Here is a 13,273-nt window from a genome sequence, read left to right on the forward strand (position 1 = left end):
CTGTTCATAGCTAAATGTGACCATGTGAATGGACAGATGGTGACCTTTAAAGGGAAGTAAATGTAGTGCTTGGGATAGCTGGGAATACCAAAATCCTCTCTGTTCATCCACAGAACAGGTACAACATGGGTAGCAGCAGTGCACACTCCTCCACAGTGTCTCACTTAAAACCTCAAGATCAGAACTGACCACTCCAGGGGTGAGAAGACAATTCAGTCCTTGGTCTCCGCTTCGCCTGCCAGGAAAGGAGCTAAGCTGCCGTCAGCTGTGATGTGGACGGATTGAGATAAACTCACTTCCTGCAGGCCACTGAAAAACCTTTGATTTTGTAATTCATTCCTGTGGGGTGTAAATATCTTAATAGGAGCTACATGTCCAGACGTACTCTTCAAGGGCACAGCACAGCGACATGAGGGATGTAAAGGCTGGCAATTCATGCTAGGGCTGAATTCTTGTTCTTCTTTTCCTCCAGGCACCATTAAACATCTCTTCACACGATACCTTGTAAACAGTTTTATATTTCCTATAGCCAAGGTTCTTATGCTTTTTCATAGTGTGGGCCACAGGCTAATAGAGATTGTCTCCTAGAAGCTGGTGATCACACGGATCCAACTCCCCTCCCCCTGGTGATCACATGGACATGGCTGACCTTTCACTGGTGATGGCACAAATCTGTCCCCACTCTGGCTGGCGACTGCACAGACCCGCCGCCAGTCCCGTTGGGGATCATACAACACCAATATGAAGGGTAATATCAGGATAGCACTGTATTTTTTGTCTGTTAAAACAGTTTAACAGGTGGCCACAAGGAGGAGCATCAGCACTATGTGCCCAGCCAGCTCTCCATAGTCCATCAGCAAGTGTTCTGCTCACCACAGTCTGGGAACCACTAAACCACGCTAGGTTCTCTTCTCTATGCCTTCTTCCCTAGCGCTCTCTGATGATAATTCAGTGTTCTAGTTTTGTCTCTCTCTAATCCATCTAGCTATGGTCTTATAAAACACCCACCACGGCAGTAACTGAGCATCAGTGTCCCCATTGTATCTGAACAACTAAGCCCAGATTTTAAAAGGTATTTAGGTCCCTAACTCCCACTGCAATCTATGTTCAGTGGCTATTTCGTACCTTTAATAAAATCAAGTTTACTACATGTCTCTTGTGAAGTTTCCTTCCACTGCTCATTTCTGTCATTGCATGTCATATTGGCAAATACTACCAGCTCTAATTTGCTTGGAGGTTTGTTGTTTTTTTTTTTTTCTTAAAAGACTGCTATAAGTAAGCCCAATGCATAAAGACCCTGGCTCAGACCTGTAAATCTTATGCCTTTTCTCTGCCTTCCTTTGGGTGAGATTCTCACCCCCTCCTTCAGCCTCAGTATAGCTGGTAAAAGGGTCACGGCACCATAAAGGACCTTGAAAGCCTTGGGTCTGACCAGGGGAGAATTCCCCCAAATACAGGAACGGAGGATGCCATCCCGAGCCCTGGCATAGGGGTGTGCCAGAGGCAGGGCTGCAGCATGGAGCACTGCTGAGATTCTGGACAGTCCTGCTGCCCATAAGGAAGTGGAAACAAGCTGCCATAACTAAATTATACCGGGGTTTGTGTTGGATTCCGGAGCAGCCCAGAATCAGGAGGTAGAGCTTAAAGCCATTTTAGCCCCCACCTCCCAATGGCCTACGAGTAAAATTTTTGGTGGGGCTCAGGGTTGAAGCCGTCACAGGGGGCGTAGGAGCCAGATCCACCTATACTTGTGGATCTGGGAGGGGTGAAACACCACAGGTAGGCATGGTATGACAGAGGGGAGGACAGGCCAAATTTTAGTGGTGTCACACCCCATGTGCCAGCTTGCAACACCACTCAAATTTGGGGTGGTGGGGCAGGTAACCTGGGCCACCTCCTTAACAAAATTCTCCTTGTGTCCCTGGATCAAACATTGGTGGGGCGCAGGGCCTGCAGGCCCATATGACCTGGTGCCTATGCCTGAGAGTTCTGCGCTCTGTCTAGGCATAGCACACAATCTCCTCCTTGGTCAGTAAACTTGTTGAGTGTATTTTTCTTAGTCATATTTCTATTATTTCTCTGCTATCCAGACCTGACTGACTCTTACCATTCTGGGTTTAAAGCAGGTCACTCCAATGAAACAGACCTGATTATGGTCTTTAATAACCTTTCCGTTGTTAAATCTCTTGGCCTGTCGTCATTTTTAATTTTGCTGGATTTAGCCACAGCCTTTGACCTGCCTGATTTTGTAGGACTCTTGTTCATTGGCTATCCTCCACATAAGCTGAACTCGACTTGATTCATCCTACTCTAAAAGATTGTTTCAGGTTATATGAATTTATCCTCATCCCACTAACACTGCGAGTAGACAGTGTTTTGAGGGTCACTGCTGGGTTTTGTCTAGAGTATTTTATCATTTCCCTTGGGTCTGTAAGGATACAATTAAACATTTAAATAAATTACAAGGCTTTAAATACCATCCATATGCTGATGAAGCTCAATATCTGTTTCTTTCCTTCCCCTCTCAGTTTTTTTTAAATGAAACAAGACACCTTTGTTTTTATGATATTTAAACACTAGTCTCAGTTTATATTGGTAGATTACCTCTGAGTTTCACATTGAGGTTTAAGTTCAAATACTCCAATCACAGTCATTAAATCACAAAGTTTCTTCTCAAAGTTGCTCAACTGGGCCCAACTCTGTGTGAAACTCCGGCCAACCTCACTCATACCTTGGGTCAAGTTCACTGAAAGGATCACAAGCTGCAGCAAACCTTTCACGAATCAGGGTCATGTTTTGGGGTTTAACGACCGCTCAAGCTAGCTGAAATCATTCCCAGCATGGAGTTTTTGTGGAGAAAGTTTTGTTTGGCGTGGAGTCATAATATAACACTTAGTATACTTTCTCTGTTGATCACAAAGTAGTCTGGATAGATGGGTAAGCGTTTACAGAGGGGTGAACACCAAGGCTCAGACAGGTTAAATGATCAAGTTCACACAATGAGTCCATGGCTGGGTTGGCTCTCCTGTGCCCTATCCACTGGACCACCCTGTCTGTCTAGATGTCACTTGCTATACATTAGCCAAATGTGCTCAGAACGTTTCAGATTTACTATTCTGTCTGAAGAACAGAGAGAAAAAAGATTTTGAAGATCAAGGGTGAAAATCCCTCAAGCCAATAAAGTATGCATTAAAAACAATAGATACCAAAAATTCTAGTCCAATTAATGCTCATTGTTATTATTAAACAGTTATATTGGGGTAGTGACAAATGGTTGTAGCCATGTTGGGCCCCACAGTGGCAGGCACTGTCCAATCATCAAATAAACGTTTCAGTCTAAAATGTTTTGTCAGTATCTGCAGAGTACAGTACACAATTGGTCTTGGTCTGCACAGCACCTCGCATAATGAGTCCCTGGTCCATGACTAGGGCCCCTAAGCACTATGGTAATACAAATAATAAATAATAATAATCTTTACTCCAACTCTCTGTGTCCATCTTCATAGCCAAAACTTTGGGTTTGTTCTGTGGGATAACTGATGCACATTAGCTCCCTTGCTGCAAAACCCTAGTGAAGACAAGTGTGTTGTTTTTACCACGATGTAGCTAGGAGAGGTCAACACTATGCCCCTTGCCTGCTGTTAATCTCACTTAGCCGACCTCACAGCAAAACTACAGTGCTTTGTCTCCACTAGGATTTTACATCGAGATAGCTAACATGCGTTAGTTATCCTGTGGTAAAAAAACACACCTTGTTTGTCACTGAAGACAAAGCCTGTGGTTTAAGTACTTCATTGCAGGGGGAGCTGGTACTGTCCTCTATATTTAGATTGCCTTGCTTCACACTTCTCCTTATAAAAAGAGACTTGAGACCTCGTTTGAGATGCTTTTCCACCTTCATTGTTTGCAGCAGGCGTTTGAAAATCATTCCGGGGTGCGTGTGTGTGTGGGGGGTGTACTTCCATTAAATTCATTTAGGTTTTGCTGAGATACAAGCACTTGAAAATCACCATTTTCTTCTTGTTTGCATTGCTCAGGAAAACATTAGTAGCCTGACAAAATAACTAACCATGAACATTACTTCTATCCTCTTGTGCGTAAGCATTATACAACAGTCTTTATTTACAAGGGAACATACTTATTTTTGACAGGACCCTTGCCTCAGTCAATGCACAGGAAGGATGCATAAGGAGACAGAATTAAGGTTGCACAACTGTAACTGTAACTCAGGCATTCCATAACTTGAAAGTGCTTGAATTTGCAACATAAATAACATCTGTCTAATGTAGTTTTATATGTAATATTTACATACAAACCACTTTTCATAGAATCATAGAATATCAGGGTTGGAAGGGACCTCAGGAGGTCATCTAGTCCAACCCCCTGCTCAAAGCAGGACCAATTCCCAACTAAATCATCCCAGCCAGGGCTTTGTCAAGCCTGACCTTAAAAACTTCAAAGGAAGGAGATTACACCACCTCCCTAGGTAACGCATTCCAGTGTTTCACCACCCTCCTAGTGAAAAAGTTTTTCCTAATATCCAACCTAAACCTCTCCCACTGCAAATTGAGACCATTACTCCTTGTTCTGTCATCAGCTACCACTGAGAACAGTCTAGATCTGTTTTGTGCTTTAGTGATTTATATTGTCACCAAAAATCCTTAATTTAAAAAGCTGTATATTGTCAGTTTGAACAGAGTTTATTCTCCTTAAAAGCAGTTATCAGTCCTAATAAGTACAATAAATGTCATGCAGAATTTTAGTACAATAGTTCTCTTGGACTTTCATTATTGGGTCCTTCAAAGTCCTGACAGGGTACAGAGAGGACACTGGGAATTTCTTAATACCTTTCCCACTAAGAATACTTTAGGCCAAATGTATTCTTCCCTATCTTTATGCCTTGGATAAAATTTTCCACTATACAACAGTCCTGATGTCACTCACTTTATTAGAAACCTAACTACTGAACCAAGGAAAGAACTAAGGTAACATTTTATTTCAGGTCTTTGATTCTTTACATTAAAAAAAATCAAAACAGAATGAAAATGGATCCCAAACTGCAGCACAATAAATATTTGTTAAAGTATCCAGTAAAAAATGGAAGAACATGAAATTCTGATTTTCAGAACGACTGTTATGCTGTTTACCTCTGAAATACAGAAAATTGACAAGTTATAGTTTTACTTCCTGTAAAACAATAGTAGATATAGCAAATATCTAAAGCTTGGTCTGCTTTTGTTTAAAAAATTATAGGCTTAATAAGGTAAAGGAATAACACTGTCCCCAGTGACTATTTGATAGCCACACCTACGAACATTATATACAGTGTAGTACACACACCACACATACATTATGCATTACAGATGATCAGGGATCTAGTGGTATAGCTTCACAAGGGGGCAGAATCGGCTAAGAAACTAGGCAGTGTAGTTCTAAGAGGACTTGTTAACACCCTTTCCTGTGGTGTGAATTTTCAATTACTTCAAAGCTTAGACCAGAAAATAGTTCCACACAGGCATTTCTACTCCTATGCAGAGCAGCGTTCACTGTGACCCTATGCTGACAGGATTGTAGCTAGCAAGTCATTGGCAGACGTTGTCTTCTGCCAACAGAAGGTCCCTAATCTTCTGAGGCAGAGCTACCATCATACAGAATAAGATCACATAGTGGAGGCAGCTAGACACAGAGTTCTACCAGTGTGTTCATAAAAGACCTGATAAAGAACCAGAAAAACTGCCAGGCCACTAAGATATATTGTCCCAGTAAAATAAAAATGGCATGCTATGTCATAAATAGTCTATGCACAGCCCTCACCTACTGTTTACTAAATGTACCTAAGTCCAGCTTCACAATATTCCTTCTATTCCTTAATTTTGAAATATATGTACACATTATTAATGGTAATAGCTCACTCTCTCTACATATCTATCAGAGTGAAGCCAAGACTGCAACTTTGAATCAAATTGCTTGACATTTCAGGGAAGTTCAGATTCCCATCTGTAGATCCAAACCCAGTTTGGTTCCGGAGAGGATCTCAAACTGGAAGAGACCTAGTCAGTCAGTTCTGGTTCAGAGGTGACCAAAATCTTGTGCGAGCAGCTGAGTAAGGGCCTGAGCCAAAGCCCAAAGGAATCTTCCCACTGATTCATTGGGCACCGGATCAGGGCCCTAATGAGGTTTTTGCCATTTGAGACTGAAATCTCACAAGAACTGTTCAAAAGATTTCAGGGCTATTGAATACGAACCCAAGCCCTACTTTAAAACTACCATGGATCTGAAAACCACCTACACAGCTCACTTCTCCAAATCCTTATCTCTTAAAATGTTTCTGCCAGTTTGAGTAATACTTCCAGTTCTCCCAGTATTCCCCACTTTAAGAATGGGGAACCTCTCTCAAATTGGTAAATGTGGGAAACTTAAGTACGACCACTGTACATGTATCTAGCACTTTTGACCCTAATGCATTTTATAAACTATACACCTATAGCACTGCTAAATTGCAGCCACTTCTGGGATGGAAGGTAGCAGCCAGCCAGTGCCCAGAATACTGCCCAGTGATGAGAGGGAACATTTTGTCTTGGAGGGAAAAACAAAAACAAAAATGCAATGATTTTTTTTTTTTTTTAACATCCCTGCAAAGCAGACCAGATTAAAGATCTCTCACACACAGTAAATTTGTATGGAACTTAATTTTTCACCTTGGAAAGTTAGAGATTCGGATATTTGCTTCCCGGGACTGTAGGAATTTAAATCCCAAGGCATACAACATTACGTCTCTGACAGCAATAGCCAAGCCTCTTCCCCCACACTTGTCTGTGATGCAATAACTAAATAAATTGACTGAGCTTATACTGCTGGTTTCCTCAGATGGAAAGCATTGGGGTGGGGTTGCACTGCCTCCCTTGCACCAGGCAATGCCAGTGTAGCAACGTTCAGCAAGTCTCACCATACAGTGTTCTCCTCTGGGCTCTCCCCAGGTAGAACACTCTTCAAGCACTGCCACTCAAGCGGTGTATTTCCTTTCCTTCCCTTGAGCAACGCTGACAGAGAAGCCCCATGGTCTAGTAGATAAGGCATTGGGCTGGGAATCAGGAGATCTTGATTCTATTTCCAGAACTGCTACAAACTTGCTGTGTGACCTTGGGCAAATCACTTCCACATTGTGTCTGTGTTTCCCCTCCTATCCTTTGTCTGTCTTGTCTATTTACATTGTTAGACCTTTGGGGCAGGGACTCTCTTATGATGTATGTGTACTGTATCTAGCACAATGTCAAGATAGGCCTCTGTGTGTTACTGTACTGATAACAACCATCTGTAAAGTACTGTGAGATACTTTAGGATGAAAAACTGTGCACGCACACACAGGAATATTAGTTATCCTTATATATAGGAATCATTTAAAAAATGCTGTTAAAAACATTGCATCTTCCATGGGGAGTGGAGGGTGGGAAAAGAGAGAAATTTATACACATGCAGAGAAACCTCTGTACCCTGGACCTGCAAACAGAAGTCTTATCAAACCAAACGTAATTATAAGATGGAACAAAGTGAGCTAGTGTTAATATAAACTCATTTGTAGGTAATAAATCATTAGATGAGCACCACAGATAGAATATCAATGCAGTGCAGATCTTCCTCAAGGGCAATATTCCTTTAGAAGCTTTCTACGCACCGTGTACCAGTAGCCATGATGACATTTTGAGGAGACTGAGTTAATTAAGTTAAGCAAAGGATAACTGTGTTCAAGAGCACGAAGGTACATTCTGAACAAATTGCTCAGCATGGTAATCTACAAAGCAACTGTTTACTTTGCTCATGACTGGGTGATTGGGGGAGCCTAATAGACATTTGGGAGGCTTATTTGGCTGTTTCCTCTAGAGGAATTTGAATGACTCATTGGTGGATAAACTGGGAATAACTGCCAGAGTTTGGTATATCATTAAATTATATTAAAGAGTGGGATTATTCAGGAGCAGCAGGCATAGCAATTGGATATCAGATACTTACGGTAATACCAGGGTACAAAATATATAGGAATGACAGGATAGTCATGCAGGTGGGAGAGTGGCATTAGATGTGAAAGAAAGCATAGAGTCAAACATAGCAAAAATCTTAAATGAATCAAACAGTACAATAGCATCTCTATAGATAGAAATTCCATGCTTGAATCATAAGAATATAGCAGTAGGAATATATTACCAACCACCTGACCAGGATGGTGATGGTGATTGTGAAATGCTCAGGGAGATTAGAGAGGCAGTAAAACAAAAAACTCAACAACAATGGGGAATTTCAGCTATCCCAATCCTGACTGGACACATGTCACCTCAGGATGGGATGCAGAGATAAATTTTCTATACATAATCAATGACTGCTTCTTGGAGCAGCTAGTCCTGGAAGCCACAAAGAAAGCGGCAATTCTTGATTTAATCCTAAGTGGCGCACAAGATGTGGTCCGAGAAGTGAAATAGCTGAACTGCTCAGTAAGAGCGATCGTAACGTAATTACATTTAACATCCTTGTAGGAGAGAAAATACCAAAGAAACCCATCACAATAGCATTTATCTTCTAAAATGGGAACTACACAAAAATGAGGAGCATCGTTAAACAGAAATAAAAAGGAAGAGTGAAATTCCTGCAAGCTGCACGGAAACTTAAAACACACCATAATAGAGGCTCAAACTAAATGTATACCCCAAATAACAATAATAAAAACAAATAAATAATACTAAATAAAAAACAGTAAGAGGACCAAAAAATGCCACCATGTCAAAAAAGAGACATTAAAATTGGGAAAAGTACAGATAAGGAAAACAAAGATGACTGGGGGTATGGAACAGCTTCCATAGGAGGAGAGATTAAAAAGACTCGGACTGTTCGGGTTGGAAAAGAGATGACTGAGGGGAGATATGTTAGAGGTCTGAAAAATCATGACTGGTGTGGAGAAAGTAAGGAAGGAAGCGTGATTTACCCCTTCACATAATACACAAACCAGGGGTCACCCAATTAAATTAATAGGCAGCAGTTTTAAAACAAACACAAGGAAAGTACTTCACAGTCAACCTGTGGAACTCGTTGCTAGGAGATGTTGCAAAGGCCAAAAATATAACAAGGTTCAAAAAAGAATTAGACAAGTTCATGGAGGATAGCTCCATCCATGGCTATTAGCCAATATGGTCAGGGATGCAACCCCATGCTCCGGATGTCCTTAAACCTCTGACTGCTAGAAGCTGGGGCTGGATGAGAGGGGATGGATCACTCAGTAAAATACCCTGTTCTGTTCATTCCCTCTGAAGCATCCAGCACTAGCCACTGTCAGAAGACCAGACATTGGGCTAGATGGACCATTGGTCTGACTCAGTATGGCTGTTCTTATGTTCTTATCTAAGGGACAAAGCTGTTATGATGCAGAGAATCCCAGATCACTAGTGCTCTACCTTTTTAAGCTAAGTAGCACAAAACCCCCCCAGAAAACCATGAAGCCTTTTGAAGGATCATTGCCTGAAATAGCTGCAGTGGCAAAGTCTATGCAGAGCCATGCTGGCAAACAGTTGTCTCCTCCTCTACATCCTACTCTATTTATCCTCGATCAGGAATTGTGCATTAGCCTCTTTGTGGCTAGCCCCATCCAGAATCTGCGCTGCAGAATCATTGCTGGACCACAACTGTGAATTTTGCTTAACATACCTGGCACATCAGCAGTGAAGCTGTTCAATGCATGAGCAGCTTCAGCTCAGGCATTTTCCCTACAAAGTGATAGCACTCTACATCCCAGGGACTTGTATCCTTTTTTCATTGGACTTCTCACTTGTGATGGACTGGGGCTTAGATGCCACCTTGTCAACGTCCTTCCATGCTGTGTGCTTTGATACAGGTACCTTGTCTCATCTTTTTTCCTGTACATTTGCTCTCCTTGTTCTCCAGTTTCCCTCTCTCCTCTTTTTTGCTTTCTGTTGCTTAGTTTCTCTTTTTGTTTTTCAGAAGAAGTTAGGAATCAGGAGATTCCCAGCTCTGCCACAGACTTCTGGGTGACCTGGGGCAAGTCACTAACTCTCTTACTCAGTTCCCAATTTTCTGCTTGTGGGTTCTCTCCTTTTCTCCCACCATTTGCCTGTCTTGTCTATTTAGATCAGGGGTCAACAACCTGCAGCATGCGAGCCGATTTTTAGTGGCACTCTGCTGCCAGCTGGGGTCCCAGCTGCTGGCCCCACATATCCCACTGCCAGCCTGGATGGATAGAACCCCAGGTCGGCAGCGGGCTGAGCGGCTCAGCCTGCTGCCGGTCTGGGGTTCAGTCTGCCGGCCCCTGTAAATGTAAAATTTATTACTGGCACGCAAAACCTTAAATTAATGAAGACTTGGCACACCACTTCTCAAAGGTTGCCAACCCCTGATTTAGATGGTAAGCCCTTGAGGGCAGGGACTGTCTTTAGATATGCTACTATACATCCCCTAGCACAGTGGGGCCCTTTTGCTGGCTCGGGCCTGTAGGTGCTACCTTAATACAAACTAAAACAGATAATAATGTTTTTGCTCTTCTCTTGTTTTCTCTTTCCCTGCCCCCTGTTTTCTCACACCCAGTTCAGTTTTCTCACACACAATAAATTCTCTTAAAATAGTGCTTTTTTAGCTCTTGTAGGAAGCAGTGAACTTCTGTTTCTTTGGAGATAGCCATGATAGGTGAGTCACAGGATTTGTGAAGATCTGGCCCTCTTCTGGGCAGTTATCCAAGACAAACTCCTGGAAGCCCTTACTCGGCCTTTCCTTGGCTTCAGTAGGCATTCTGAGTAAGAATTGAATGATACCCAGCTGAGGATTGGGCCCTATATTACTGAACACAAGGTGACAGTGACTGAAAAATCTCCTTCAACTTTAAACCTCGGAGCTATTAGACTTTCCTTCTTGCTTATTGTCTCCAATTAGTCACAAATTTTTCCACTGTTCTTCACCGTGAGAACTTGTAGCAAATGCTGAGGTATTCCATAACGTCCCTGTTTCATCATATGTACTTTGAATGCTGTGATTCGATTTTTTTTATGCAAAAATTGGGCAAGCCCTTCGAACAGCCCCATGCTCACCAGCTGCCTTCAGGGAATAGCATTTTCAGAGATTGAGGGCAGAAGTCGTCATTGTATATAAATACAGAAAAAAACAGGAAAAAAACATTTACCAAACTATTTCTTATCGAGGTTTCATTATAATAGTTAACAAAATCACTTTGTATAGTCTTTTGCCATCACAGATCACAAAAATAAATAAATCAGGCTCAAACCAGGGACAGTATTGCAACAGTTCTCAGAGGGTAAGGGGGAAATTGGTTTTTTACTTCTGTACATAAATCTATTATTTTTTAAACAAAACTTGCCCTCCTCACTCTGTTTACTTTAAAATAGGTCACTCGTGCAGCAAAGTGAGCCTAGAAAACATAGGTTTTGTAGGGTATGCAGAAATTAAATTCAGGCCCCAATACAACATATATAACAGGGAGCAGGGTTCTCAAAATTATTCATAGTGCAGACTTCTTAAGAGAGAAAGGGGGAAATTTTCAAAAGCACCTAAGAGATGTAGGAGACCACATCTAATTTTTAAAGTGATTTAGGCACTTAGGTGTTTCCCAGCAAGACTGACACCTAAGTGCCTGAATCACTTTTGAAAATAGGATTTGGGCTCCTATCTCACTTAGGAGTTTTTGAAAATATTACCCTAAGTGTCTCATGGACCGGTTCCCATGCCACTGCCTGGCCTCCTTGTGACAACTACAGCTGTTGCTTCCATGGAAAGGGAAGTAGGAAAGCATCTAGGTATTTTTAACTGTCTTTAACACAATAAGTGTTTTGTCCTTTTTGGAAAAAAAGGTAATGACACTGTCCCCTTTCATTTCCTTTCCCCATGACCATCCTTTCTCTCTCCTGATCCTCCTGTACATCCTTCACTGTAACTATGTCAACTTTTCCTCCTCTATCCTTGCACATGCTTTCCTTTCCTCTGCCCCTTCCTTTCCCCCCGCACACGCTTCTCCTTTCCCCTTGATTCCCCCTACACATGCGCTCCTAGACATCACTTTCCTTTCTGCAAACAAACGAGACATGAATGGTTACAAGCATTCCTGGGAAACAAAAAGGCTCACAAATATGAAAGCAAATTAATTTTTGTGAGTAATTCAGTGCAGCATTTGCACAGCTCTATTCAAGGTGTATCCTATTCTTTAAAGAAAAGAAAAGGAAAGAGAGAAAGAGAAAGACGACGAAGACAAACCCCCAAATCCAGTAGAATTCTATCACCTCTCTCTGTGGAGTCTGTATTGTTGGATATCTTAAATGAAAGACGGTAAAGAGATTATTTTCTTTTGAAGCCAAAAGGTCTATCTTTAGGCATGTATTAATTTCCAAAACTGTACAGTGGAACCTCTTATAACGAAGCTTCTTATTCACAGAACAAAGCAGAGGTTCACTACACTCAGACTTGTTATTTGCATATTGCTACGCACTGAAAAAAAATTGAACACAGTCACTCTGCTTCATTATAAAGAGAGTGTCACTACATCTGGGTTAACTATACATGGATCCATAGTCTCAGTAGGATCCATAGTCTCATACATGGATCCATTAGTCTCTTTAACTCAGAAAAGTCTCAATGCAAAATTAGGGAGGGTGGGAAGCCAAATTGAACAAAACCGAATACATAATTTACATTTATTTCTGTGTAAAGGGAAAGTGCTTGAATTTCCCTCAGCCCTACCTAGAACTTTCCTCATCATTCCAGACACTTATTCAGAGTGCAGACTGTCTTTAGCGAAAGAGTAGCCTACAACCTCAGTCTGATCAGCAGATACAAGTGCCTGAACTAAAATGTCTTTGCATTCTCTGTATCTAATATTTACTCTTTAGCCAGCTGTCAGTTCAATATCTCTCTGTTAGGGTTAACATTTATGAAGAGTATTTGATAACGTTTGCACACTGAAATTGGTTCATCTGACAGCAACGATTCCATGTTGGCATGGCAGGGCAGTGAGAATACCTGGCAAGGACTGATTTAATTTCAATATTGCCAAAGAGATGAGAAAGTAGGACACAGTGGAAATAATGGCTGTGATGCTGATGAAATCAGCTCTTCAGCCACTATTTGCTCTTCTTCACTGAAGGAGGCAATGAGGATTAATAACAGATGGAAAAACACAGCAACATATCCCAGAACATTTTGAACAGAAATCAGATAAGAGGGGAAAGCTAATGTGTAACCCAGATTAGGCAATGGTGGGAATAATATAGGAAGC

This window comes from Natator depressus, chromosome 3, assembly GCF_965152275.1.
Source record: "Natator depressus isolate rNatDep1 chromosome 3, rNatDep2.hap1, whole genome shotgun sequence".
Taxonomy (NCBI): Eukaryota; Metazoa; Chordata; order Testudines; family Cheloniidae; genus Natator; species Natator depressus.